General features: G+C 39.6%; 1 protein-coding gene across 2 annotated transcripts in view; it reads right to left on the bottom strand.

The window, feature by feature from the left end:
• Positions 1-25,885, bottom strand: part of HTR2C (5-hydroxytryptamine receptor 2C) — a 289,469-nt gene that overhangs the window by 4,021 nt on the left and 259,563 nt on the right. The window lies entirely within an intron of this gene.

Below are 25,885 nucleotides of genomic sequence, written 5' to 3'. Positions count from 1 at the left end.
TGTTTTTAAAAATGTTTATTTATTTAGTTTTGAGAGAGAAAGCAGGGGAGGGGCCGAGGCAGAAAGACAGAGAGAATCTCAAGCAGGCTCCGTGCTGCCAGCGCAGAGCCCGATGAGGGGCTTGAACCCACCAACGGTGAGACCATGGCTTGAGCCAAAATGGAGAGTTGGATGCTTAACCGACGGAGCCACCGAGGCCCCCCTGTGTTTGAGATGAATTTTTAGCTCACTCCCACCTTTCCTGAGGAAAGAGGGTAAGAAGAGGAAATTTTAGGTGTGAGTCCTGTGGAGCCAGAGCCTGGGGAGCTCTGGTTGCTAGAGATGCAGAGAACAGGATGGCACTCAGCCGTGCTGCCGGGACGAGATCGGACCGTTATGCACAAATGATCTATATGCAGAAACTGAGAGGGCTCTCTTTTCAGCAAGAGTTTCTGTGAGTCGCTGGGCATAAGCGGCATCATTTCAAGGGCCAGAGGCAGAGTAAAATGCAGAGTTGGGAGAGACACGGTAGTCTCATTTCTGTCTAGAATTTCGAGCATTTTGTTTGTTTTTTAAGAACACTGAGAGGTAGCCCTTGTAGGTAAACAGCTCCATGAATAAACAGGCTCAGGGGTAGGAAACATCAACAAGGAGGTGGGAGTGGAAGGGCATCTTGTGCCTCCGTCTAAGGGAAAAGCTTGGAAATTTTCAGAAATCTCTCTGGTAGACCTTGAAGAGATCCTGCCTCAATAAGTAGGGATAACTTGCAAATGAAGTTCAAGGGTTTTTGTTTTTTTTTTTTTTTCAACGTTTATTTATTTTTTTTGGGGACAGAGAGAGACAGAGCATGAACGGGGGAGGGGCAGAGAGAGAGGGAGACACAGAATCCGAAACAGGCTCCAGGCTCTGAGCCATCAGCCCAGAGCCCGACGCGGGGCTCGAACTCACGGACCGCGAGATCGTGACCTGGCTGAAGTCGGACGCTCAACCGACTGCGCCACCCAGGCGCCCCTTTTTTTTTTTTAATATTTATTTATTTCTGAGAAAGAGAGAGAGAGAGAGAGAGCGAGCAAGGTAGGGGCACAGGGAGAGGGAGACACAGAATCCGAAGCAGGCTCCAGGCTCTGAGCTGTCAGCACCGAGCCCGATGCGGGGCTTGAACTCACGGACTGTGACATCATGACCTGAGCCTAAGCCGGAGGCTTAATCGACTGAGCCACCCAGGTGCCCCTGAAGTTCAAGTTTTAATGTTAATTTATTCTCTTTCCTGTCCCCCCAGGACGTTGAAGCCTGGGAAAAGTCAGATTGCACTTTTAGGAACCTATCTGAGATTATTATTAGGCATCCCGGGCTGGTAGATATTCACATTATGAGCTGTGAGGGGAGACAGAAGTGCACTCCCAGAGATTGTTGCTGGCTTTACAGAACACATACAGAACTGTGACGGATCTGAAAACCGAAAATCCCTTGGTACAAGCTGTCCTAACAGCCTGCATCAGGTGGAGACTTTTGGCTGGATGACCAAAAGTGAAAAATGCTCAGCGGCTCTCTGCTAGAGCCCCCTGAGGACGTTGACTGGTGTTCACTCTCTGGGAAGACACGAGGAAGAGAGAGCACTTGGAAAGTGATCTGTCTGCCCTCTTCCTGAGATGCGGAATTTCTGAAATGATTGGCCTTTTGTTTCCCTAGAGAAAGAGACCGAGTGATGGTGTGAGAAACAGTAATAGATGTGACGAGGCTCTTTGTCACCAAGTTTGATGAAATGCATGGAGGAATTTCAACAGGCATTTGGGGCTACAGACTACAGGAGAGAACCACACAGGTTACATTTCTTGAGTTACGGAAAGGCAGGCACGCAGGTTGCCAGCTCTTAACGTTGGAACCTTTATCCGGAAACTCATAAATAAGAAGGGAGTCAGTAGTGGCTTATCTTCGATGAAATGTTTTAGCGAAGGGTTAGGTCGCAGGAAGTTTTCTGGAGTTAGAGAAGTGAATAGGGAAGTAAGAAAAAAAAGGGAAGGACTTCTTCAAAACATAATTTACAAGAGAAAAACACTAGAAGAAGAACCTGCAGATGAAGACAATCTTAAAATACCTATCAAGCAATTACAATACGTGGCCCTTCTTGGAATCCCGATGCCAACAAACATTGAAAAGCATTCATGACCCAGCTGGAAATTTTGAACCATGACTGGCCTTTCCATGATATGAAATCATTACTGTTCATTAATCTTTCAGAGAGATGTTGGTCTGGTGGCTATGTAGAAAAAAAAGGTTCTTGTATTTTTAGATATGCATACTGAAATACTTATGAAGTATTGTGATGTCTGGAATTTATTTCAAAATAATATGGAGGGGAAATGTAGATAGGAGTGAAACCTTAAACATAAATTTTAAGTTTTAATTTTAAGACAGTCCATAAATTGATAAATTTGGGAGCTGGATGATGAATACATGAGTCTTTATTATATAATTCTACCTACTTTTGCAATCTTGAAAGCCTCCATAACAAAAGTTTAGTAATATTTTAAAAGTTAAGAAGAGAAAAAGAAGACATAAAGGCCCTTTCTGAAGCAGGCAATGAAATCGCCATTAGATCCCAGATCATAAAGTTCTCCAAGACTTACTGGCCACCGCTAGGCTTGGAAGTGATTACTTCTAGAGCAAAAGACTCGGGGTCCTGAGTACAAACACTCACCACTTTGATATAACTGTAGGAAAGAAGGCCCTTTTCTCACAAAGTGCTGGGAGGGGAAAACTCATATTTTCTTAGGATCCTATAGCAAGACCAGAGGGGGTTTGGGGAACTGCTCCCCTTCCAACCTCTCCCCTCTCGCACCCTTTTCCCCCAGCATCTTGGGAACTAGAGCTTGAGGCTAGAGACTTGATCTAGGGAATTCACATTCACTCTGGAGGAATCCTGATAAGGGCTGAGAAACCTACACTCAGGAAACAAATGCTGGACTGGTGATTCAACTCCCTACAGGAAAGGCTGCACAATCTTCTAGAGACACGTGAAGTCTCTGGGGGAGGGCCTTACACACTGACCATGAGATCAGAGCCCAGCTCTGCAGCGGGATTAGTGTGTTTGTTAAAAGATTTATTCACTTTCGTAAGGGACTCTGGGCTCTCAAAATAGGCCTGTGTCAAAGGATAGCAAAAGACAGATTCCAGATGAGCTGAAGCTGTGATTGGATATGTAAGTCCAGTTTTTTCCGTGGCATCTATTTGTGTAATGTCATGTACATGGAGTAAAGAATGATTCTAAAGCTGCCTTTTCTTGAGTCTGTCTTATGTTCCAGGCACTGAGCCACGCAGATCACTGATATTATACATGTAAACTGTATTATCTCAATTTGGTGAAAGACTCTGTGATACAGATATTTTTTGGCAAAGTAGCTTAACCGCTTTACCAAATTTATGCCATTATTAATTTTCTTTTTCTTTCTTTCTTTTTTTAAAGCAACCATGAATGCAGTCAACAAAACAAGAAGAAACTCAAGGTTTTTTTGATGATATCTGGAAATCATAAATAATAGCAACCAACGAAGCAGCATTAATAACAATACATATTGCACAGATTATCTTATTCCATACTTAAAAAAAAAACTAAAGATATGTGTCAGCAGTTCTCAAAGTGTGCTTCAAGGACCTTGGGGGCCTCTGAGATTCTTTGAGAGGGTTTGCTAGGTTTCCTCTTTCCAACTCTTTGTCTTTAAAACTGCGTTTTCTTCATAAACTTTAATCCAAGCAAAGCACCACAAGTTGAATGCAGCTACATGTACGAGAATTCAACTGTCTTTCCATAAAACTAAACACGGGAGAGGTGTTCAAAACTGTAAAACATAGTTTTCATCAAAATGTTACTTAACGTTAACATTACCAGGGTTCATTCTTATTATTTAAAGGGAAATCGTTCATAAATAGTTTAAACGTTTCTCAGGTTTAATTGCAAATACAGCAAGTATCAGTAGATATAATCCACATAAACAAAAGCTTTTTGGGATCAATTATTCTAAAGAGTATAAAGTGGTCCTGATACCACTGAGTTTGAGAACTGCTGTTCTGTGTTAATAGCTGAAGTTACTTAAACCCTGGAGAGTTAAGTTCAGCAAATGTGTAAAGTCTTTCTCATACTTTAAATTTGTCCATCAGTAGAAATTCAGGGGATAGTATAATGTCAGGTAAATATAAACAATATCGATAATAGCAATGAACTTCATGCACTATCTTATTCATTCTTGCAAAAATTCTGAAAGGCACATGTTATTGGGTGAAGTTAACTTCAGAAAAATTAAGTGATTTTAGTAAGTATAATTGGAGCAGTCTCTGATATTTTTATTTCTAAAACCTTTCAGTTGGCCAAGGAGAAAGACTGCTTCCGATTTGTCACACACCAAGTCAAGTATCTTATGAGTATTGTATACTTTCATGTGTTACCTTACTCTGTGCAGGCAAAAACATAGAAAGAAGGAATTATTAACGAGAGGCAAGGAATCTTTCTGAAATTAACTTCAATGAATCTTTATCAATCTTCTTTAGAATTCTAGAAACAACAAAGATAAATTATCACGCATGTTCTGCTGAAAATGTCAAGTACTACTCCAACCAATCAGCTGGCAAATATTTTGCATGCATTATCTCATTTAGCTCTCAAAACACTCTGAAAAAATGATTATTATTTATTAAGCTTACTGAATCTCAGAGACAAGAATACTTTCCGTAAACATATAGGGTCTTAGCACTTTAAAAACGTTGAATTTGGAAACAGTTATAGTTCAAGTCTTTATTAAAAATATCATTACTGCTACTAACTACTCTTATCATTCACTGAGTACTCACTGACTCTCGTGTTTTAGCTGCATCACATACTTTTCATGCATTATCTCATTCCAACCTCATAAAAGTCATAAAATAACTTGGTAAGATCATTTACTTCAAATAAGGCAAGTAAATTCAGAAAATGTGTAAACATGTTCACACTGTTTTGGAAAGCCTCGAATTCAAGCAACACAGATCAATTCTCTTCGAACTATCAGATAATAATACCATATGCCAATGATTCTTAGATGCACAATTTCTTTCAGATTTTAACGTGTTTGAAAGCATGATGCGTCTTGCAACTGATAGTCTCTTACAATTACCGTCGGCCGGTCAGTCATCGCTATGTAGTCGTCAATGCAAGTACGTTCACATGTGTGAATCTGGTCTGAAAAACTTCTTTTAATCTCTTCTGGTAAGATCAAAATTATCAGGAGCACAATTTGCAAAATGGGTATCAGCAGCATGGTGGTAATTTAGTGTGACTGAAGAATTATGTCAAAGCAGGCAAAGGGATGGAATGTTCTGAAGAAGGTATCAGCAGAGTCAAATGCCCCAGAGAAGTCTCGAACTTAAAACATTGCCTCTGTCTTTGAAAATGATTGTCAAACCTAAAAAGAGGGGCGCCCGAGTGGCTCAGTCCATGAAGCATTTGATTCTTGATTTCGGCTCAGGTGACAATCTCACAGTTCATGAGATCAAGCCCTGTGTCCCTGCGTCCGGCTCTGCACTGACAGCATGGAGCCTGCTTGGGAATCTCTTTCTCTGTCCCTCCCCTGCTCCCTTGCTCTCTCTCAAAATAGACATACATTTAAAAACAAAAACATGGGAATGCAAGCTGGTGCAGCCACTCTGGAAAACTGTATGGAGATTCCTCAAAAAACTAAAAGTAGAACTACCCTACGACTACTAATTGCACTACTAGGCATTTATCCAAGGGATTCAGGTGTGCTGTTTCAAAGGGACACATGCACCCCATGTTTATAGCAGCACTATCGACAACAGCCAAAGTATGGAAAGAGCCCAAATGCCCATCGATGGATGAATGGATAAAGAAGAGGTGGTGTATATATACAACGGAGTATTACTCAGCAATCAAAAAGAATGAAATCTTGTCATTTGCAACTACGTGGATGGAACTGGAGGGTATTATGCTAAGTGAAATTAGTCAGAGAAAGACAAAAATCATATGACTTCACTCATATGAGGACTTTAAGAGACAAAACAAATGAACATAAGGAAGGGAAACAAAAAATAATATAAAAACAGGAGGGGGACAAAACAGAAGAGATTCTTAAATATGGAGAACATAGGGTTACTGGAAGGGTTGTGGGTGGGGGGGATGAGCTAAATGGGCAAGGGGCATTGAGGAATCTGCTCCTGATATCACTGTTGCACTATATGCTAACTAACTTGGATGTAAATTGAAAAAATAAATTAAAGAAAAAAAAAAAAAAAGAAAATGAGGAGGTCCCTGATGATTATAGAGACAACAATTATAGTGGAATAGTGAAAACAGATAAATAATGAATGGTGATACAAAAGAGGGGAGAGAGTTTACAGAATGAATTTCCTGGAACAAATTAGCCAACACCAAAATGAAAACATTCTTATAAACTGGAGGGCTATTGTCAGTAATTCAACTTCTTATTAAACTCAAAGGCAATCTCAGAGGCATCTATTTTCATGAGCTGTTCTTCATGGAAAGGAATTTTTTCGAGGACACTTGGGAGGATCACACAACGTCATGCTGACATGAGTGGTCCCTTGCCTGGTGGAGTAATGAGTCTCTTGCACATGGGAGTTGATAGCGTGCTGTGGTACGTACATCACTATGGGGTCCGTGCAGTGAGAATGGTAAGAAATTCAGAGTCAGGTTCGGAGTCGATGTTGAACTTCAAGGGTTTTTTAGCTTTGAGAAGAGTAGGGACAGGGGTACGTGTGAATAAAGGTTAAGGATCGCAAAAGTAGGGGCAAGGAGAACGGAAATGACTTTGAGGGAAGTTGAACTAAAAGAGGAAGACTGTAGCAGGAAAGCAAGAGAAGACAGGCCAGGAGCCTGAGGAACGAGAGGAATGTTCAGGGCTTGTGAGATACACGTGGATAAGAATGTGTGGAGAGGTGGGTGGGGAAGGTCTTAGGATTTAACTGCAACATGGCTGAGGGCATGAGGAAGTGAAATCGAAGATAGCACTGAAATAGGACCGCATTACTACCAAGAGGTAGCAGAATGTGCCATCGCAAAATATGCCTCTTTGGCGTAGGGATCATTTCGAGTTGATTATTTTGAGACGTCACAAACACAGAAAAAGCTCTGAAAAAGTAGAAGTTATCCATGCTCATGGATTGGAAGAATAAATATTGTCAAAACGTCAATACTACCCAAAGCTATCTACACATTCAATGCAATCCCAATCAAAATTGCACCAGCATTCTTCTCGAAACTAGAACAAGCAATCCTAAAATTCATATGGAACCACAAAAGGCCCCGAATAGCCAACATAATTTTGAAGAAGAAGACCAAAGCAGGAGGCATCACAATCCCAGACTTTAGCCTCTACTACAAAGCTGTCATCATCAAGACAGCATGGTATTGGCACAAGAACAGACACATAGACAAATGGAATAGAATAGAAACCCCAGAACTAGACCCACAGACGTACGGCCAACTAATCTTTGACAAAGCAGGAAAGGATATCCAATGGAAAAAGACAGTCTCTTTAACAAATGGTGCTGGGAGAACTGGACAGCAACATGCAGAAGGTTGAAACTAGACCACTTTCTCACACCATTCACAAAAATAAACTCAAAATGGATAAAGGACCTGAATGTGAGACAGGAAGCCATCAAAACCCTAGAGGAGAAAGCAGAAAAAAACCTCTCTGACCTCAGCTGCAGTGATTTCTTACTTGACACATCTCCAAAGGCAAGGGAATTAAAAGCAAAAATGAACTACTGGGACCTTATGAAGATAAAAAGCTTCTGCACAGCAAAGGAAACAACCAACAAAACTAAAAGGCAACCAACAGAATGGGAAAAGATATTTGCAAATGACATATCGGACAAAGGGCTAGTATCCAAAATCTATAAAGAGCTCACCAAACTCCACACCCGAAAAACAAATAACCCAGTGAAGAAACGGGCAGAAAACATGAATAGACACTTCTCTAAAGAAGACATCCAGACGGCCAATAGGCACATGAAAAGATGCTCAACATCGCTCCTCATCAGGGAAATACAAATCAAAACCACACTCAGATATCACCTCACGCCAGTCAGAGTGGCCAAAATGAACAAATCAGGAGACTATAGATGCTGGCGAGGATGTGGAGAAACGGGAACCCTCTTGCACTGTTGGTGGGAATGCAAATTGGTGCAGCCGCTCTGGAAAACAGTGTGGAGGTTCCTCAAAAAATTAAAATAGACCTACCCTATGACCCAGCAATAGCACTGCTAGGAATTTACCCAAGGGATACAGGAGTACTGATGCATAGGGGCACTTGTACCCCAATGTTTATAGCAGCACTTTCAACAGTAGCCAAATTGTGGAAAAAGCCTAAATGTCCATCAACTGATAAATGGATAAAGAAATTGTGGTTTATATACACAATGGAGTACTACGTGGCAATGAGAAAGAACGAAATATGGCCCTTTGTAGCAACGTGGATGGAACTGGAGAGTGTGATGCTAAGTGAAATAAGCCATACAGAGAAAGACAGATACCATATGGTTTCACTCTTCTGTGGATCCTGAGAAACTTAACAGAAACCCATGGGGGAGGGGAAGGAAAAAAAAAAGGAGGTTAGAGTGGGAGAGAGCCAAAGCATAAGAGACTGTTAAAAACTGAGAGCAAACTGAGGGTTGATGGGGGGTGGGAGGGAGGGGAGGGTGGGTGATGGGTATTGAGGAGGACACCTTTTGGGATGAGCACTGGGTGTTGTATGGAAACCAATTTGAGAATAAATTTCATATACTGAAAAACAAAAAAAGAAAAAGTAGAAGTTACCCTTTTGTTAGAGAAATTTGCATTCGTAAAGGAAATCTGCCCATCTAAGCTCCTTCCTCTGTGCACCAGGAAGAGCAGGATGACTAAATCATTTGAAAACACTAAGCCTATATTTAAAGTCCAATAATGTGCTTACATTGTGAAAGCCAGCAAAGTGGAAGAACTTAAAGATACAAAAAAGAAAAGTAACAGGTGATGGAGTAACGTCCCTGAGGAGGCAAAGTCAGAAACAACTGGAACAATTACACTAGGAATTAAAAATGCCTGTTACTTTCTATTGAAAGAGATGATAGTATGAATGAGTGGTAGAAATGATCAAGGCCTACCTGAAAAGGTAAAAGAGGAATTAACTAGAAAGAAGAAATAACTGATAGACGGCAAAAGAGCCGAGTTGTTAACTTGATGCACAAAATGATTTAAGTGGATATTTGTTGATTCTGTGAAGCAATAAGAAATAAGGAGAGGGAGGGGCGCCTGGGTGGCGCAGTCGGTTAAGCGTCCGACTTCAGCCAGGTCACGATCTCGCGGTCCATGAGTTCGAGCCCCGCGTCGGGGTCTGGGCTGATGGCTCAGAGCCTGAAGCCTGTTTCCGAATCTGTGTCTCCCTCTCTCTCTGCCCCTCCCCCGTTCATGCTCTGTCTCTTTCTGTCCCAAAAATAAATAAACGTTGAAAAAAAAAATTAAAAAAAAAAAAAAAGAAATAAGGAGAGGGAATGTAGTTAGATGAATGGACATCGTAAGGTTTTCTTAAAAAGAAAAGAAGTTGAACACTCTTCTGTGTTGCCGGGAAAATATTTAGGAGGGAGAGTTTGGAGACTCAGGAGAAAAAGACAATGGGCAATGGAACAAGGGTCTGAGAACCTGAGAATAAACGGACTGCTGGGTCCCTAGGCAGAAAGTGAACGCTTGGGTAGAAGGGGGCCTCAGGTCTCTTGTAACAGGTAAGAAAGGTATTATGCAAAGGAAAGAAGAGAGTCTAAACTAAGGGAGATGTAGGAAGGATTAAGCGAAATAAACCCATTTTGTGATATTTAGGAAGTTCCATCAATAAGACATGGTGATTGATTGGATAAGGTATGTGAGGGCGAGGAAAGAGTCAACAAATAATTGCAGGTTTCTGGTTTGTGTCCTTAGGCAGATGGGGTTGCCACTAAGCATAGGACCATAGGTGAAGGAGCAAGGTAGTGGACTCTGGATTGTGTCAGGTTCGAAGTCTGCGTTGAGGATCAGTATGAAATTCTATGTGAATATAGGTGTTTAGCACTCAGGAGACAGGTGTGAGCTGGGGACAGGACTTTCCTTATAAAGGGAAATTATAAGGTCGTGATCTTTTAAGAACTGTTGTGGAACGAGAAGGAGGATCAGAAAAGAATCTAGGGCAAGGGTTCTAAACCTTTTTGTAACTATAGACCTCCTCTCAGAATAATGTGTTTTTTAAAATATGATTTATTGTCAGAGTAATGTTTTTGAATGGATAAAACAACACAGGGGATTGCAAAGGAAACAAAATTCGTTTGACGTTCTGCTATCAAACATTAAAGCTAAACTTCAGAGACGGCAATATATGTGCTTTCTGATTAACACGTTAAATATCGAGGTCTAGTTATGGATCAAATGGCTACTGAAATTTTGAGATAGGGACCAGCGTCTACCATATGTTCAGATATTTGCCGGAACTGAATGTGATTTTCAATTATCTGTGAGTCCTATTGATGATAATAATATAGATACGGCAAATTACCCTCCTGGTTTGTTGCCTACATTTGTAATTGGAGTAAATCCCCAATTTCCGTTATACGTTAGTCAAAATAAAGATGTTAACCTTTTGCAACATCAAAATTTACACATTCCCAGTTACAGTCATGATGTAGTAGCTGGTATCAGAATCAGATTTAACTTCTTGCTATAAGAAACTATAAAAAATGTTAGGAAAAAGACTCTCATTTTCTAATAATGGTGGGGTAGTTTAGAGAAGACCAGCACTCGTGGTAATAACAATCACAAACTGTGAACAAAATTTACAAAAACCCCAACATTTGAAGGTACATGAGAGTGAGCAAAAAGCATGTAGAAATTACAGGGGAAGCAGCTATTGAATGAGGGAGACATAGTGTTTGAGCTCCAAATTTGTATGTTTCTCCCCCTGAGGGCATTCTCCAGCCTGGAGGTTAGATCTCAGAGCAGAAACTTGCAGTGGAAGTGAACTGGGAGTCAGAGAATAGGCCAAGATCTGCCAGAACAGCTGGGGTTTGAAAAGTGCAGTCAGAGAAAAGGACCAAGCCACGGGGAAGAGGGGGCTTACTATTTCAATACAAAATTCCCTCCCGTTGCTTTATGACACTTGAATCCTTTGTGTGTGAGATTCCAAGAAGCCTATGGAGCAAGCAACATTTGAAAACATGAAAGTATTTAATAAGGATTTCTACAGTTGTCTATGGCAGAGAAAAGAAAGTTGGGAGTTGGCATCACACCATTAGAAAAGCTTAGTAAAGACCTCCCCCTTTCTCTTATACTCAGGAGGAACATGCCTTAGGGGAAAAAGCATTTCATAGGACTAAAGGATTTGCCCTAAGAATAAAAATTAGAGCTTTTAAAACCCTGAACCTACCATAAAAAACCAAAAACAGTGCTTCTGTAAGAGTATATTTATAACATGACTAGATATACAAGAGACAGAAAAATGGGACCCATAATAAAGAGGAATAAACAGAAAAATGCGACCCACTATAAAGAGGAAACTGGGTACATAGAAACGGATCCCCACAGGATCCAGATATTGGAATTGACAGACAAAGGCTTTAACTGAGATAAATATGTTAATAATTTATCAGAAAAGATAGACATGTGGCGGTAGAGATGGGAATTTCAGGATAGATGTGGACACCAAAGAAAAGAAGAAATCCTGCATTAAAAAAAATCACTATTGGGGCGCCTGGGTGGCCAGTCGGTTAAGTGTCCGACTTCAGCCAGGTCACGATCTCGCGGTCCGTGAGTTCGAGCCCCCCGTGGGGCTCTGGGCTGATGGCTCAGAGCCTGGAGCCTGTTTCCGATTCTGTGTCTCCCTCTCTCTCTGCCCCTCCCCCGTTCATGCTCTGTCTCTCTCTGTCCCAAAAAAAATAAATAAACATTGAAAAAAAAATTTATAAAAAAAAAAATCACTATTTAAAATTAAGAAAATTTGTTGGATGGGATTAGTAGTAGAAACAAGGGTCAATGAACCTCAAGAAGGTCGATACATATCATCTAAATTTAACCACGATGAAAAAAGATTTTTATTTTATTTTTTTAACGTTTATTTATTTTTGAGACAGAGAGAGACAGAGCACGAATGGGGGAGAGAGAGGAAGACACAGAATCCGAAACAGGCCCCAGGCTCCGAGCTGTCAGCACAGAGCCCGATGCGGGGATCGAACTCACGGACCGCGAGATCACGACCTGAGCCGAAGTCCGCCGCTTCACCTACTGAGCCACCCAGGCGCCCCTGAAAAAAGATTTTTAAAAATTGGACTTAGGTTTCCAGCCATGGCAGAGTTCTTGGTAGTACAGTTGCCATCCTGACACAACCATAAAGCTGGACAGAAAATATATATGAGACTACTGTTTTTAGGCATTTAGAAATAATGTGTGTAGGTCTGTGTTTTTTAAGATAAGAGAAACACATGAGGTAAGTCCTATATTCACCCTCTCCTTTATCTGGAGATAATTTCTTTTTTTTAATTTTTTTTTTAACGTTTATTTATTTTTGAGACAGAGAGAGATAGAGCATGAACGGGGGAGGGTCAGAGAAAGAGGGAGGCACAGAATCTGAAACAGGCTCCAGGCTCTGAGCAGTCAGCACAGAGCCCGACGCGGGGCTCGAACTCACATACCACGAGATCGTGACCTGAGCCGAAGTCGGGCGCTTAACCGACTGAGCCACCCAGGTGCCCCTGGAGATAATTTCTTGACTGTGTCACAGGGAAGGGAACCCCAAGTAGGGATTGGCTGTCTTGTTTAACTAAGGAAGCAGAGATCAGAGTTCAAGACTGTCAAAACACCTGGAATTTCTCAGGTGAGGTATAAGAGAAGAGACACCTATGCAGAAGGGGAGACCAAGAAGTATTTGTAAGCATACGCTCCAGGTACATGGTTGAGAGCTAGGTCGCACATACACAGGTGAAATTCCATGAGGCCCAGCAGTGAGTGGCAGCGATGAGGACAAATGTACTCGAGGTCACACAGTCTTAGAAATTGGAGTCCGGCCCAACTGCTGGAAGCCAAGCTATCCAACCAGCCTGATGGCAGGGCCCGGGCGGTGGACGGATCGGGACTGCATGGGAGGCCCACCGAAAGTGAAGCTTCTTGTACTCCTGCTTTTATGTAATTTGGCCTTAGCATTGGTCAGGGCAGCCCCCCCCTACCAATGAAAGTACCTGGGGAATTTGTCGATTGGGGAGTTGCCCACGACAGCCCCCCCCCCCCCCCCCCGCCGGGGAAAGAACCACTGGGGAAAGAAATAAGATTCAGCAGGGAAATCATGCAGCCCTACATCCAGCCCTTGCTACCCCCTATAAAGACTCCTCTACCTAAGGGAAGGATAGCCCCATATATTTCCTAGCCAAGGAGGGGGATAAATGGGTTCGAAATCCCCACTCCGGCAACAAAAGAGTGTATCTATGGATACAAGTTACTCCAACCCCTAGGCCCACTTGGCCCCCAGGAGGCATTCCAGATGATAACTGGACATCGTGGGTTAAGGTACAGAATGGTTCATTAGTTCCTGGGTATACATTGTCTCTCTGGGAACGTGTAAGGCATGGGTTCCCAGGGCCCTCTTGGCTCCCTCCCGGGACGCCAGACCAAAGCGAATACTTTTGTTCCTTGTACCACAAATGGTTCAAAGGAACAATTAAGAAGTCACGTCCCTGTAAACATTCCACTTGAGGTGTTGAGAGCTAGATGACTTTGAAAGGGCAGGAGGGAACGTTACAAGAAAATAACTATGTTGTCCCTTAATGGGTGACTACACAAAGGAACATTTTTAGAATTAGGTAATGCCTGAAAACATAGATGACGCACGCTATAAGGAATTTGCTAACAAATATAATGCCACGCTTGCCACAATAAAGCGGCCAGTCTAACACGCTGCTGTTGTCTGGGTCCATTTGTCATTTTTGCCGACGCCGTTCATCCTTCGGGAGCCCCTGGATCTGCTGGGGCTGGACCCCGGCGCCCAGCCAGAATGAAGAGACCCCATTACCTCATCACTAATATCTTGAGGATTCAACAGAAACAAAACAAAGAACATACTTAGGAGTAAGGGTCATGTCCTTAAAAGATGCCCCATAATAAAACCTAAAACCAAACCTCAGTAGGATCAGGAAGAACAGAAGGAAATTTATAGCATGCCAGCCTGACATTCAATACTCTTTTAGAAGAAAACAATGCCTTCTAGACTCTTTGTAATGCATCATCTACAGTGCCCTTCATCAAGTGAAATATAGATAAGAAGAAGTAGGAAATTACATTAATCACAAAAAGGCAATCAATAAAAACAGATTTCCTATACCACCTACTGTTGGAATGATCAGATAAGAATTTGCAGCCGCTGTTATGAAAAGAAGATGTTGAAGGACTTAAAGCCAAATATGGCCCTCATGAGTAAAGAGACGCTGAGTCTTGGCAGAAACGTGTCAATTATAAAAAAGAATGGAATGGCAGTTTGGGAACTATGAGGTAAAGTATATGAATGAAAATTAAACTGGATAAATTTTATAGATGATTGGAGATGGCAGAAGAAAGGAACTACAAACTTAAAGACACTCAAAAAAATTAATTGGAAGAAGTCGGGTGGGGGGGCTAAGTAGTAGGAGAACCCTAGGCTGCCTCATCCCTCTAACACAGCTACATAACTACCAAGTCATTCTGAATACCCAAGAAACTGACAGAACAAACCACACAACCACAAGGAGAGAAGAGACCACATCAAGGAAGGTAGGAAGTGTGGAGACATGGTTTGGGGGAGAAACGGATCATGGATGCTGTGGAGGGGAGGGAGCCATGGTCGCAGGGAAAGGCAAGAGAGAGAGAAGTACATAGGGATATGCACAAAGAGAACACTTCCCAAAGCCATTGGCTGGGAAAATGGAGGGCCTGATTTTCATAAGTTTTTACAACCAACGGGATTCAAAGACTGGAGTTTTAGAGGTGATGGGGTTGGCCGGGATAGAGTGCTGAGGGCACTGCCCTGCTCCCGGAGAGAAGGCAGGTGGGCAACCCTGGGGTAGATGGTGTGATCTGAGGATTGCCTAAGGGACACGGAGAGAGGCTGTTCACTCTTCTTGGAGAGCATCTGTGAGAGGTGGTGTTTGCAGAGATACCGCTCCAGGAATAAAGGAGCTGGTGGGAGCCATTTCCATCCTCTGCCCCTCAGCATAGGTGCGGACACACTGGCTGAGGGCAGCTAGCCCGGACCCTGGTTGTTTAGCCAGCTTCCTCCAAACCCCATGCCCCTTGCACTCTGGCGTGACTACTCTTTTCAGTCACACCTGCATCCATCCCAGTGTGGCAAGACCCTCCCCTAGAAGACCAGCACATCCCTAAAGTTTGGAGTTTTAAAAGTCAGTCGGTTTGGCTGGGAGAGAGCCCAAAGGACACAGTGCTGTTCCAGGCAGGCAAGCAACTCAGAGGCAGACCGCTTGAAAAAAGCCATCTGAAAAACACCTAGGATACATAGGGGGCAATTATTTGCTCTTCCGGGAGTACTTTCCTAAGAGCAGCAGGCACAGAGACCCCTCTCTGGGGAGAAAGAAGCTGGCTGGTACCACCTCCCTCCCCTGCCTGTCAGCATAAACCAACTTCAGTAAATAGCACAGTGTCAACGCTGGCTGCCTAATCTGCTTGTGCCGAGTCTGCCCCACCCCCCATGCTTTGCATATACTCAGGCAAGTGTGCCTAAGGACCATCTAAGCAGGCCCCTTCCCCAGAAGATCAGCAGAAAGCCCCATATGCACCATATCTTCTGACCATAGAGTTCTGCAAGGCTTCAGTTCTAGTGGAAGTAGCATCGGGTCTCATTTAACAAACAGATCAGATCACACCTGGTTAAAACTTGCCACACTCTGGCCAAGGTCCAAATACTGCCCACTGCAAGCAAGGAAAGCCTCTGCAGATGACTGACATGAGAGATAGAGCAGCCAAAACATAGCAGCAGAGTGCATGCAGTACACATCAGAGAACGTTCCTGAAGTGCCAGGCCCTGGACACTATATGATCTCTTCTTCATAAAACCATTACTCTCAGGAGCAGGAAACATGAGAGAGGCTTTTCTAACACAGAGAAGACAGAGACCTAGACAAAATACCAAGACTGAAGAATTCATTCCAAAAGAAAGAACAAAAAAACAGGTCATGGCTAGAGATCTAATCAAAACAGATGTAAATAATATGCCTGATGGAGAATTTAAAGCAACAATCATAAGGATACTAGCTGGGCTTGAGAAAAGCGTGGAAGACATCAGAGAGACTCTTGCCACAAAGATAAAAGAGTTAAAAAACAGTCAGGAATGAAAAATACAATAACTGAGATTCAAAACCAACTGAATGTAATGACCACAAGGATGGAAGAACCAGAGGAACAAATAAGCGATATAAAAGATAGAATAATGGGAAATAACAAAGCTGAACAAAAGCGAGAAAGAAAAATTTTGGATCATGAGAATACACTTAAGGAACTCATAGACTCCATTGAGCATAATAACATTCGTATCATGGGAATCCCAGAAGAAGAAGAGAGAAAAGAGGGCAACAGGTTAATTTGAGAAAATAATAGCTGAACACTTTCTTAGTCTGGGGAAGGCAATAGATATCCAAACCCAAAAGGCACAGAGAACTCATATCAAGCTCAACAAAAATAGGCCAATACCAAGACATATTGTAGTTAAATTTGCAAAATATAGTGATGAAGAAAAAAATCCTAAAAGCAGCAAGACAAAAGATGTCTTTTGTCTTACAAAACTTACAAGGGAAGACCTATAAGGCTAGCTGAGGATCTCTCCACAGAAACTTGGCAATGCCAAAGGAAGTGGCATGATCTATTCCATGTGCAGAATGGGAAAAATTTACAGCCAAGAATACTCTATCCAGCAAGTCTATCAATCAGAATAGGAGAGATAAAAGGTTTCTCAGACAAACAAAAGCTAAAGGAGGTTGTGACCTCTAAACCACACTTGCAAGAAATATTAAAGAGGACTCTTTGAGTGGGAAAGAAAGACCAAAAGTGACAAAGACTAGAAAGGAACAGAGAAAATCCTCAGAAATAACCACGAAACAAGCAATAAAATGGCACTAAATACATATCTATCAATAATCACTCTGAATGTAAATGGACTAAACAATCCAATCAAAAGACATAGGGTGTCGGAACACATATAAACATAAGACCCATCTATGTGCTGCCTATGGGAGACTCATTTTGATGTAAAGGCATTTGAAGATAGAAAGTGGGGGGATGGAGAGACTTTTATGATGCAAATGGATGCCAAAAGAAAGTCAATACTTATATCAGAAAACCTGGATTTTAAACCAAAGACTGTAACAAGAGATAAAGAAGGGCACTATATCACAATAAAGTTGTCTATCCAACAACAAGATCTAACAATTGTAAATATTTATGCCTCCAACAGGAAAGCACCCAAATACATAAAACAATAACAAACATAAAGAAACGAATTGATAATAATACAATAATAGTAGGGAGCCACCTGAGTGGCTCAGTCAGTTGAGCCTCTGACTCTTAATTTTGACTCAGGTCATGATTTCATGGTTCATGAGATTGAGCCCAGTGTTGGGCTCTGCACTGACAGCATGGGGCCTATTTTGGAATTCTACCTCTCCCTCTCTCTCTGCCCTTCCCCAGCTCTTTCTCTCTTTCTCAAAATAAATAAATATACACTTAAAAATAATAGTAGGGCACTTTAACACCCTACTTACAACAATGAACAGATCATCTAAGCAGAAAACCAATGAGGAAACAATGGCTTTCAATGACCCACTGGACCAGATGGATTTAACATATATATTCAGAGCATCCTAAAGCAGCATAATACACATTCTTTGCAAGTGCACAAGGAACATTCTTCAGAGTAGATCACATACTAGGTCAGAAATCAGACCTCAACAAGTACAAAAGATTGAGATCATACCATACATCTTTTCTGACCACAACACTATGAAACTTGAAGTCAATCACAAGAAAAAACTTGGAAAGACTACAATACTTGGAAGTTAAACAACATACTATTAAAGAATGAATAGGTTAACCAGGAAATCAAGGAAGAAATAAAAACATACATGGAAACAAATGAAAATAAAAATGTGACAGTCCAAACACCTTTGAGATGAGGCAAAAGTGGTCACAAGAGGAAAGTATATAGTAGTACAGGCCTACCTCAAGAAGAAAAATCTCAAATGAACAACCTAACTTTATACCTAAAGGAGATAGAAAAAGAACAACAAATGAAGGCTAAAGCCAGCAGAAGGGAAATAATAAAGATTAGAGCAGAAATACATGATATAGAAACTAAAAGATACAGTAGAAAGGATCCATGAAACCAGGAATGAGGTTTTTAAAAAAATTAATACAATTGATAAACCGCTTGCTACACTTATCAAAAAGAGAAAGGACTCAAATAAATAAAACCACAAAATAAAGAGAGATCACAACCAACATCACAGAAATACAGACAATTATGAGAGTATTTTAAAAAATTATATGCCAACAAATTGGACAATTTGCATAAATTCCTAAAAACATGAGAGAGTGTGTGCACACCGCCCCCCACCCGGTTGTCAGCAGGCTGGATCCCACCGTGAGATCATGACCTGAGCCAAAATCAAGAACTGGATGCTTAACTGACTGAGCCACCCAGGCGCCCCACTGTAGCAACTTCTTACTAGATATGTCTCCTGAAGCAAGGGGAACTAAAGCAAAAATAAACTATTGGGACTTCATCAAAATAAGAAGCTTATCAACAAAACTAAAAGGCAACCTATGGAATGGGATAAGATATTTGCATATGACATACGTGATAAAAGGTTAGTATCCAAAATATATAAAAATTCATAAAACTCAACACCCAAATATCAAATAATCCAGTTCGAAAATGGGCGGAAGACTTGAATATACATTTTTCCAAGGAAGACATAGAGATGGCTAGCAGATACAGGAAAAGATGCTACACATCACTCATCATCAGGGAAATACAAATCAAAACCACAGTTGAGATACCACGTCGCACCAGTCAGAATGGCTAAAATTAACAACACAGAAAACAACAGATGTTGGTGAAGATGGAGAGAAAGGGGAACCCTCTTACATTGTTGGTGGGCATGCAAATTGGTGCGTTCACTCTGGAAAACAGTATGGAGGTTCCTCAAAAGTGAAAAACAGAACGACCCTACCATCCAGCAATTGCACTACTAGGTATTTACCCAAAGGATACAAAAATAATGATTCAAAGAGATACATGCCCCTGATGCTCGCAGCAACATTACCGACAAAAGCCAAGTTATGGAAAGAGCACAAATGTCCATTGACTGATGAGTGGATAAAGAAGTTATATATATATATATATTATATATATATAATCCATATATATATATATGGAATAGAATATTACTCAGCCATAAAAAATACATAAAATCTTGTCTTTTTCAATGATGTGTATGGAGCCAGAGAGGAGGAGTATGCTAAGTGAAATAAGTCAGTCAGAGAAACACAAACACCATATGATTTCATTCATATGTGGAATTCAAGAAACAAAACAGAGAACACAGGGGGAAGAAAAGAGAGGCAAACCAGGAAACAGACTTAACTATAGAGAACAAACTGAGGGAGGTGGGCGGAGGAAGGATTAAAAAGATGATGGGTATTTAAGAGGGCACTTGTGATGAGCACTGGGTGTTGTATGTAAGTGATGAATTACTAAATCCTACATCTGAAATTGATATTACGGTATACGTTAAATAACTGGAATTTAAAAAGTTGAAAAAATATTAATTGGAAGAACAAAGAAAAAAGATTTTTAAAAAAGTAAGAGTTTCAGGGATCTATGAATCAATATAAAGCGTCTTAACACATGTAATTAGAGTCTCAGAAGAAGAGGGGAAATAATGGGGCAGGAAAATATTTGAAAAGATAAGGGTAAAAATTTTCCTAATTTGGTGACAAGTCTTAATCTATAGATCTGTGCAACTCAACAAGCTCTTAAGAGAATAAATTCAAAGGAAACAAATCATAACAATATTATAAACAAACTCATTATAAACAATATAAATAATAAATCTAAAGGCAAGAGAAAAATGACACATTTCATAAACAGGAGTAATACGGAAATGTACCAGGACTTCACATCAGATATGATAGAGGACAGACGATAATAAAACTGTCCTTAAATAGAACAAAGTAAAAGCAAAATAAATCCACACGTGTCAACCCAGAATTTTGTGAGGGTAAAATTAAGACGTCTTCAGATAAACTAAAGCTGAGAGAATTTAACGGTAGATCTTCACTAAAAGAAATGCTAAAGAAATGTCTTTAGGCTGATGGAAATGATACCAGGTGGAAATTCAGATGTACTAGAGCATAAACTAAATCTCAATTTCCAAAGACTGAACTATCCTATAATACGTTTTCTGACAACATCAGAATTAAATTAGAAATCAGTAACAATAAGATACTGAGAAAACACCTCAGCTAATTGGAAATCACACTATAAATGCCTAAATTGTTCAAAGGCCAAGAAAGAAATCACAAGGAAATATGGCAAAACATTTGGATGAATATGTTGCAAACACAGCATATAAAACCTGTGGATGTTGCAAAAGGAATTTTAGCCACAGTGTCTATATTAGAAAAAAATAAAGGGTTAAAATCAGTGATCTCAGTTTCCACAATGAGAAATTTTAAAAAAGAAGAAAGTACCTCCTACATAGAAGGAAAGAAATCATAAAGACAAGGGCAAAAATCAATGAAAGAAAACACACAAAGTAGAGAAAACTGGCAAAGTAAAAGTTGATTCTTTGCAAAGTTTAATAAAATTGATAAATCTCTAACAAGACGCATCAAGAAAAAGCAGATAGAAAGGAGAGAACACCAATTTCCAATATCAAGAATGAAAGAGAGGGTATCACTACATAACTTACAGACATTAAAAAATAGATACTATGATCAGTTATGATCGGCTTTATGATCTACTGTTTTATGTACAACGTTAAGAATCAATAGTACAAGTCTATACTCACCAATATATGTGTAATTGTTTCCATATGGTTTATTTCTAAATATGGTATAACCCCACCACATATTGTGATCATTTTTCTTTGAGTTATTACTTAAAATAATAAGACAATAAGATAATGTATTTCCAGAGCGCCATAGGCTGTTGATGCTCTGTTGATTTTTTTTAATTTTAGATGGAGAGAGTGGGGGGAGAGAGGGGCAGAGACAGAGAGAGAGAGAGAGAGAGAGAGAGAGAGAATATCTCAAGCAGGCTCCATGCTATGGAGCCCAACTCGGGGCTTGATCCCACCGCCCTGGGATCATGACCTGAGCCAAAATCAAAAGTTGAACGCTCAACTGACTGAGCCTTCCAGGTGCCCTGATGCTTTGTTGATCTTTAACATAAATTTATGTATTGAGTATTATTTACTGGTGCACAAAAATAGACAGATTTCAATTATACATTTACATGAGGTCTTACAAATGTTTGCATCAGTGTAATTATCACCCAATTAAAAAAATAGAACATTTTCAACATTGCAGATAGTTTTCTCATGTCCCTTTCTTTTTAAAAAAAATTTTTTTTTAACGTTTATTTATTTTTGAGACAGAGAGAGACAGAGCATGAACGGGGGAGGGTCAGAGAGAGGGAGACACAGAATCTGAAACAGGCTCCAGGCTCTGAGCGGTCAGCACAGAGCCCAACGCGGGGCTCGAACTCACGGACCGTGAGATCATGACCTGAGCTGAAGTCCGCCACTTAACCGACTGAGCCACCCAGGCGCCCCTCTCATGTCCCTTTCTAGTCAATGTCCTTGAGCTCAGAAAATGACTCTTTGGTATCTATCAATATAGATGAGTTTTACTGTTCCAGAACTTCACAGAAAAGGAATTACATAAGATCTATGCTTACATATTTGGCTGCCTTTTGGTCATTCTAGTGGCTATCAATTCACCCTTATTTTTGGTTGTATCATTAATTCTTATTGTAAATATCATTCCTTTGCAAGGATTTTTGCTTATACTTTCACATGTTGATGGACATTTGGGTTATTTCCAGTATTGGACTATTATGAATGAAGTAGCTCCGAATATTTGAGCATAAATTTTTTGTGTGTGCATGGGCATATATTTTCATATCACATATAAATATAAACAGTGGAATAAGGCAGATGTACACTTCACTTTTAAAAGAAATTGCCAACATACCATTTTACACTCCCATCAGCAAATTATGAAGTCCCAGTTGCTACTAATTCTGTTAGTATTTTCAGTTTTAGTCATTCTAGTGGGTGAGAAGCTATTTCTCATTGTGGTTTTAAAGTTGCATAGCCCTTATGGTACTGAGTATTATTTCATGGACTTATTGCCACTTGGACACATTCTTATTTTTTTTGTAAGTTTATTTATTTATTTTTGAGAGAGAGAGAATGGGAGAGAGAGTGCAAGCAGGGCAGAGAGAGAGAGAGAATCGCAAGCAGGCTCCACGCTGTTAGCATGGAGCCCTGTGTGTGGCTCGATCTCATGAACTGTGAGATCATGACCTGAGCCAAAATCAAGAGTTCAAATGGTTAACTGAATGTGCCACTCAGGTGCCCCTGGATACATTTTTTTTATAAAATGTCCACGATTTTACCTATTTTTAATTGAGTTGTTTGTCTTAGCACTAGTTAATGGCAAGAGCTCTTTATATATTTATGGTACAAGTTTTTGTTTTTGTTTTTTGTTTTTTGTTTTTTTTTTTTTTTTGTCAGAAATGTCTTGTCAATATTTGCTCTGAGACTGTGGCTTATTTCTTTTATTTCCTTAACAGTGTCATTCAAAGAGCAGTTTTTATTTATGAGGAACTTTACCTTGTCAACTTTTAAATTTCATTGTTAATGTAATTTGTTTTCTATTTTTAAAATACTGGCCTAGGTTGCCTGAGTGGCTCAGTCGGTGAAGCAACTGACTTCGACTCAGGACATGATCTCACGGCTCGTGAGTTCGAGCCCCACATCGGGCTCTGTGCTGGCAGCTCAGAGCCTGGAGCCTGCTTCGGATTCTGGGTCTCCGTCTCTCTGTGCCCTTCCTCTGCTCATGCTCTGACTCTCTCTCTCTGAAAAATAAATAAACATCATTTAAAAATAAAAATAAAATAAATTAAAAATCAAATTACATTAAATTAAATATAGGCCGATGCCAAGGTTATGAAGATATTTTCCTACAATTTATCTATAATAATTTTAACCTTAGATTTTACATTTAGGTCTATAATCTACTTTAAAGTAATTTTGTATACCATGTGAGGTAGATATCAAGGTTAGTATCTTTTCATATCAATATGCCCATGACTCTCAGGACATTTGTGTGAAAAACTATTTTCCCTATTTAATTATCTTGACACATTTTTTGAAAATCATTTGATAGTATATGTGTGAGGATATGTATAAATTATTTTGTAACTGCATTGATTCATTTCCTATTTTTTTGCCAGTAACCACTCTCTTGATTACTTTAGCTTTATAATAAGCCTTCAAATCAGATAGTGTAAGTGCTCCTACTTAACTTGTCTTTTTTGAAGTTATTTTGATTAGCCTAAGTGTTTTGCATTTCTATTTAAATTTTGGAATCAGCTTGCTGTTTGTGTAAATAATAGATGTGGTTATTTTGGGGGTTGCTATGAGTCCATAGATTAATCTGGGTGATATTTTAAGTTTCAAGAACATGCAATATTTCTCCGTTTAATTAGCCAACTTTAATTTATCTATGCAATATTTTGAAGGTTGTAGTACAGAGGGTTTTCACATCTTTTAAGGGTACCATATTTTTGACAATATTATAGATGTAAACTATTAAATGTTTCAATTGTTTGTTTCTAGCATATGGAAATATAATTTATTTTTGTATGTTATATTGATCTGATATCCCGCTTCCTTGCTAAAGTTACTTATTGATATTAGTAAAGTTTTCTTTTATAGATTCTTTGAGCGTTTCCACATAAATTGTTATCTTCAAGTAAAAGCGTTCACTATTTTTCATTCTTTTTACTTTTATTTATTTAAATTTGCCTTATTTAACTGGCTATGAACGAAAGTGAATCAAAATGGTAAGAAATAAAAAAAATTGAAATTGCTCTTTATCTACCAAACTAATTAAATTAATATTTTAAAACTTTTCCACAACTATATTGAGATCCAAATGGCTTCATCGGTGAATTCTGTCAAACAATTAAGAGGGAAACATCATGAAATTTACATGAATGGTTTCAGAAAATGGAAAAGAAAGGAATGCCCCTGGCTGAGTTTTGGGGGCCAGCATAACCCCGATATGAAAATCTGATCAGGACTTTACCAGATAGGACATCCAGTATATACATAGATGCGGAATTTCTCAAAAATATCTCAATCTGCATATAAACTCTGCCCTAATTCCTGACTGATTTTTAAACTACACAGGAACCGAAGAAATATTGGAGAAACACACTAAAAAGAAGTTGCTGGAAGCCAAGAAAACAGCAGAGACACGAGATGCTGCACAATGTGGGGGACACAGGTTTTGTAGTTTAAGTCCAGGAAGGTAACTGCTTACTAAAAGACAAAAAACACTAATCTTCACAAGAGAAAACAAACTCCAGAGTAACACAATGTATAACAATGTCCAGTTTTAAATTAAAAGTTATTAGCTATCCAAAGAAACAGACAAGACAGGAACCACGAACAGGAAAAAGAAAAGTAAATAGAAGTAGATGTATTGGTCACGGATGTTGGATCTAAAAGACCAGATGTCAGATTTTAGGAGCCAATAGTGGCACACTACTGGCACACTAATTACTTTATTTAAAACAAAAGAAATATGCACAAAATAACAGAGTAAGAACTCCCAATAATTGTGCATTCATAAACTCTGCAGAAAATCTGTAACAATTGAAATTAACCGAAGGCTTGCAGCAACACAGGAAGCACACATTTAATAAATACATCACAATATCAGTAAAAACTGATCTTATTTTCACTGCCTGATCTCCAGATCAGTGGTAGCCTTGAAAAATAATAGCTGATGTTCTAAGAAGGAACATTATAGCACACAGGCTTATCTCAAGAAGCAAGAAAAGCCCCAAGTAAACAACCTAACCTTATATGCATAGGAGGTAGAAAAAGAAGAACAAACAAAACCCCAAACCAGTAGAAGGAAGGAAATAATAGAAATTAAAGCAGAAATAAGTGAAATAGAAACTCAAACATAATAGAACACATCAGTGAAACCAGGATTTAGTTATTTGAAAAGATCAACAAGACTGATAAACCTTTAGCCAGACTCATAAAAAAGGACAGAGGACTCAAATAAATGAAGTCAGAAATGGAAGAAGAAATAACAACCAACATTACAGAAATAAAAAGCATTACAAGAGAATATTATAGCAATTGTATGCCAACAAATTGGACAACTTAGAACAAATGGATAAATTCCTAGAAACATATAAACTACCAAAACTTAATCAGAAAGAAATAGAAAATTTGAACAGACCAGTTACTGGCAAGGAACTTGAATCAGTAATCAAAAAACTCCCAACAAACAGAAGACCAGGAACAGATGGCTTCACAGGTAAATTGTATCAAACATTTATTTTTTTAGTTTTTTCTTAAAATTTTTAATGTTTTTATTTATTCTTGAGAGGGAGAGAGAGACAGAGCACGAGTGGGGGAGGGGCAGAGCAAGAGAGGCGTATCCAACATTGAAAGAAGAGTTAATACCTATCTTCTCAAACTATTCCAAAAAAAGAAAAACCGAAAAGGAAGGAAAGCTTTCCAAATTCATTCTATGAGGCCAGCATTGCCCTGA

The sequence above is a fragment of the Leopardus geoffroyi genome, chromosome X (assembly GCF_018350155.1).
Source record: "Leopardus geoffroyi isolate Oge1 chromosome X, O.geoffroyi_Oge1_pat1.0, whole genome shotgun sequence".
Taxonomy (NCBI): Eukaryota; Metazoa; Chordata; class Mammalia; order Carnivora; family Felidae; genus Leopardus; species Leopardus geoffroyi.
The sequence above is the reverse complement of the archived record's forward strand: the minus strand, read 5'-3'. Positions and strand labels throughout refer to the sequence as shown.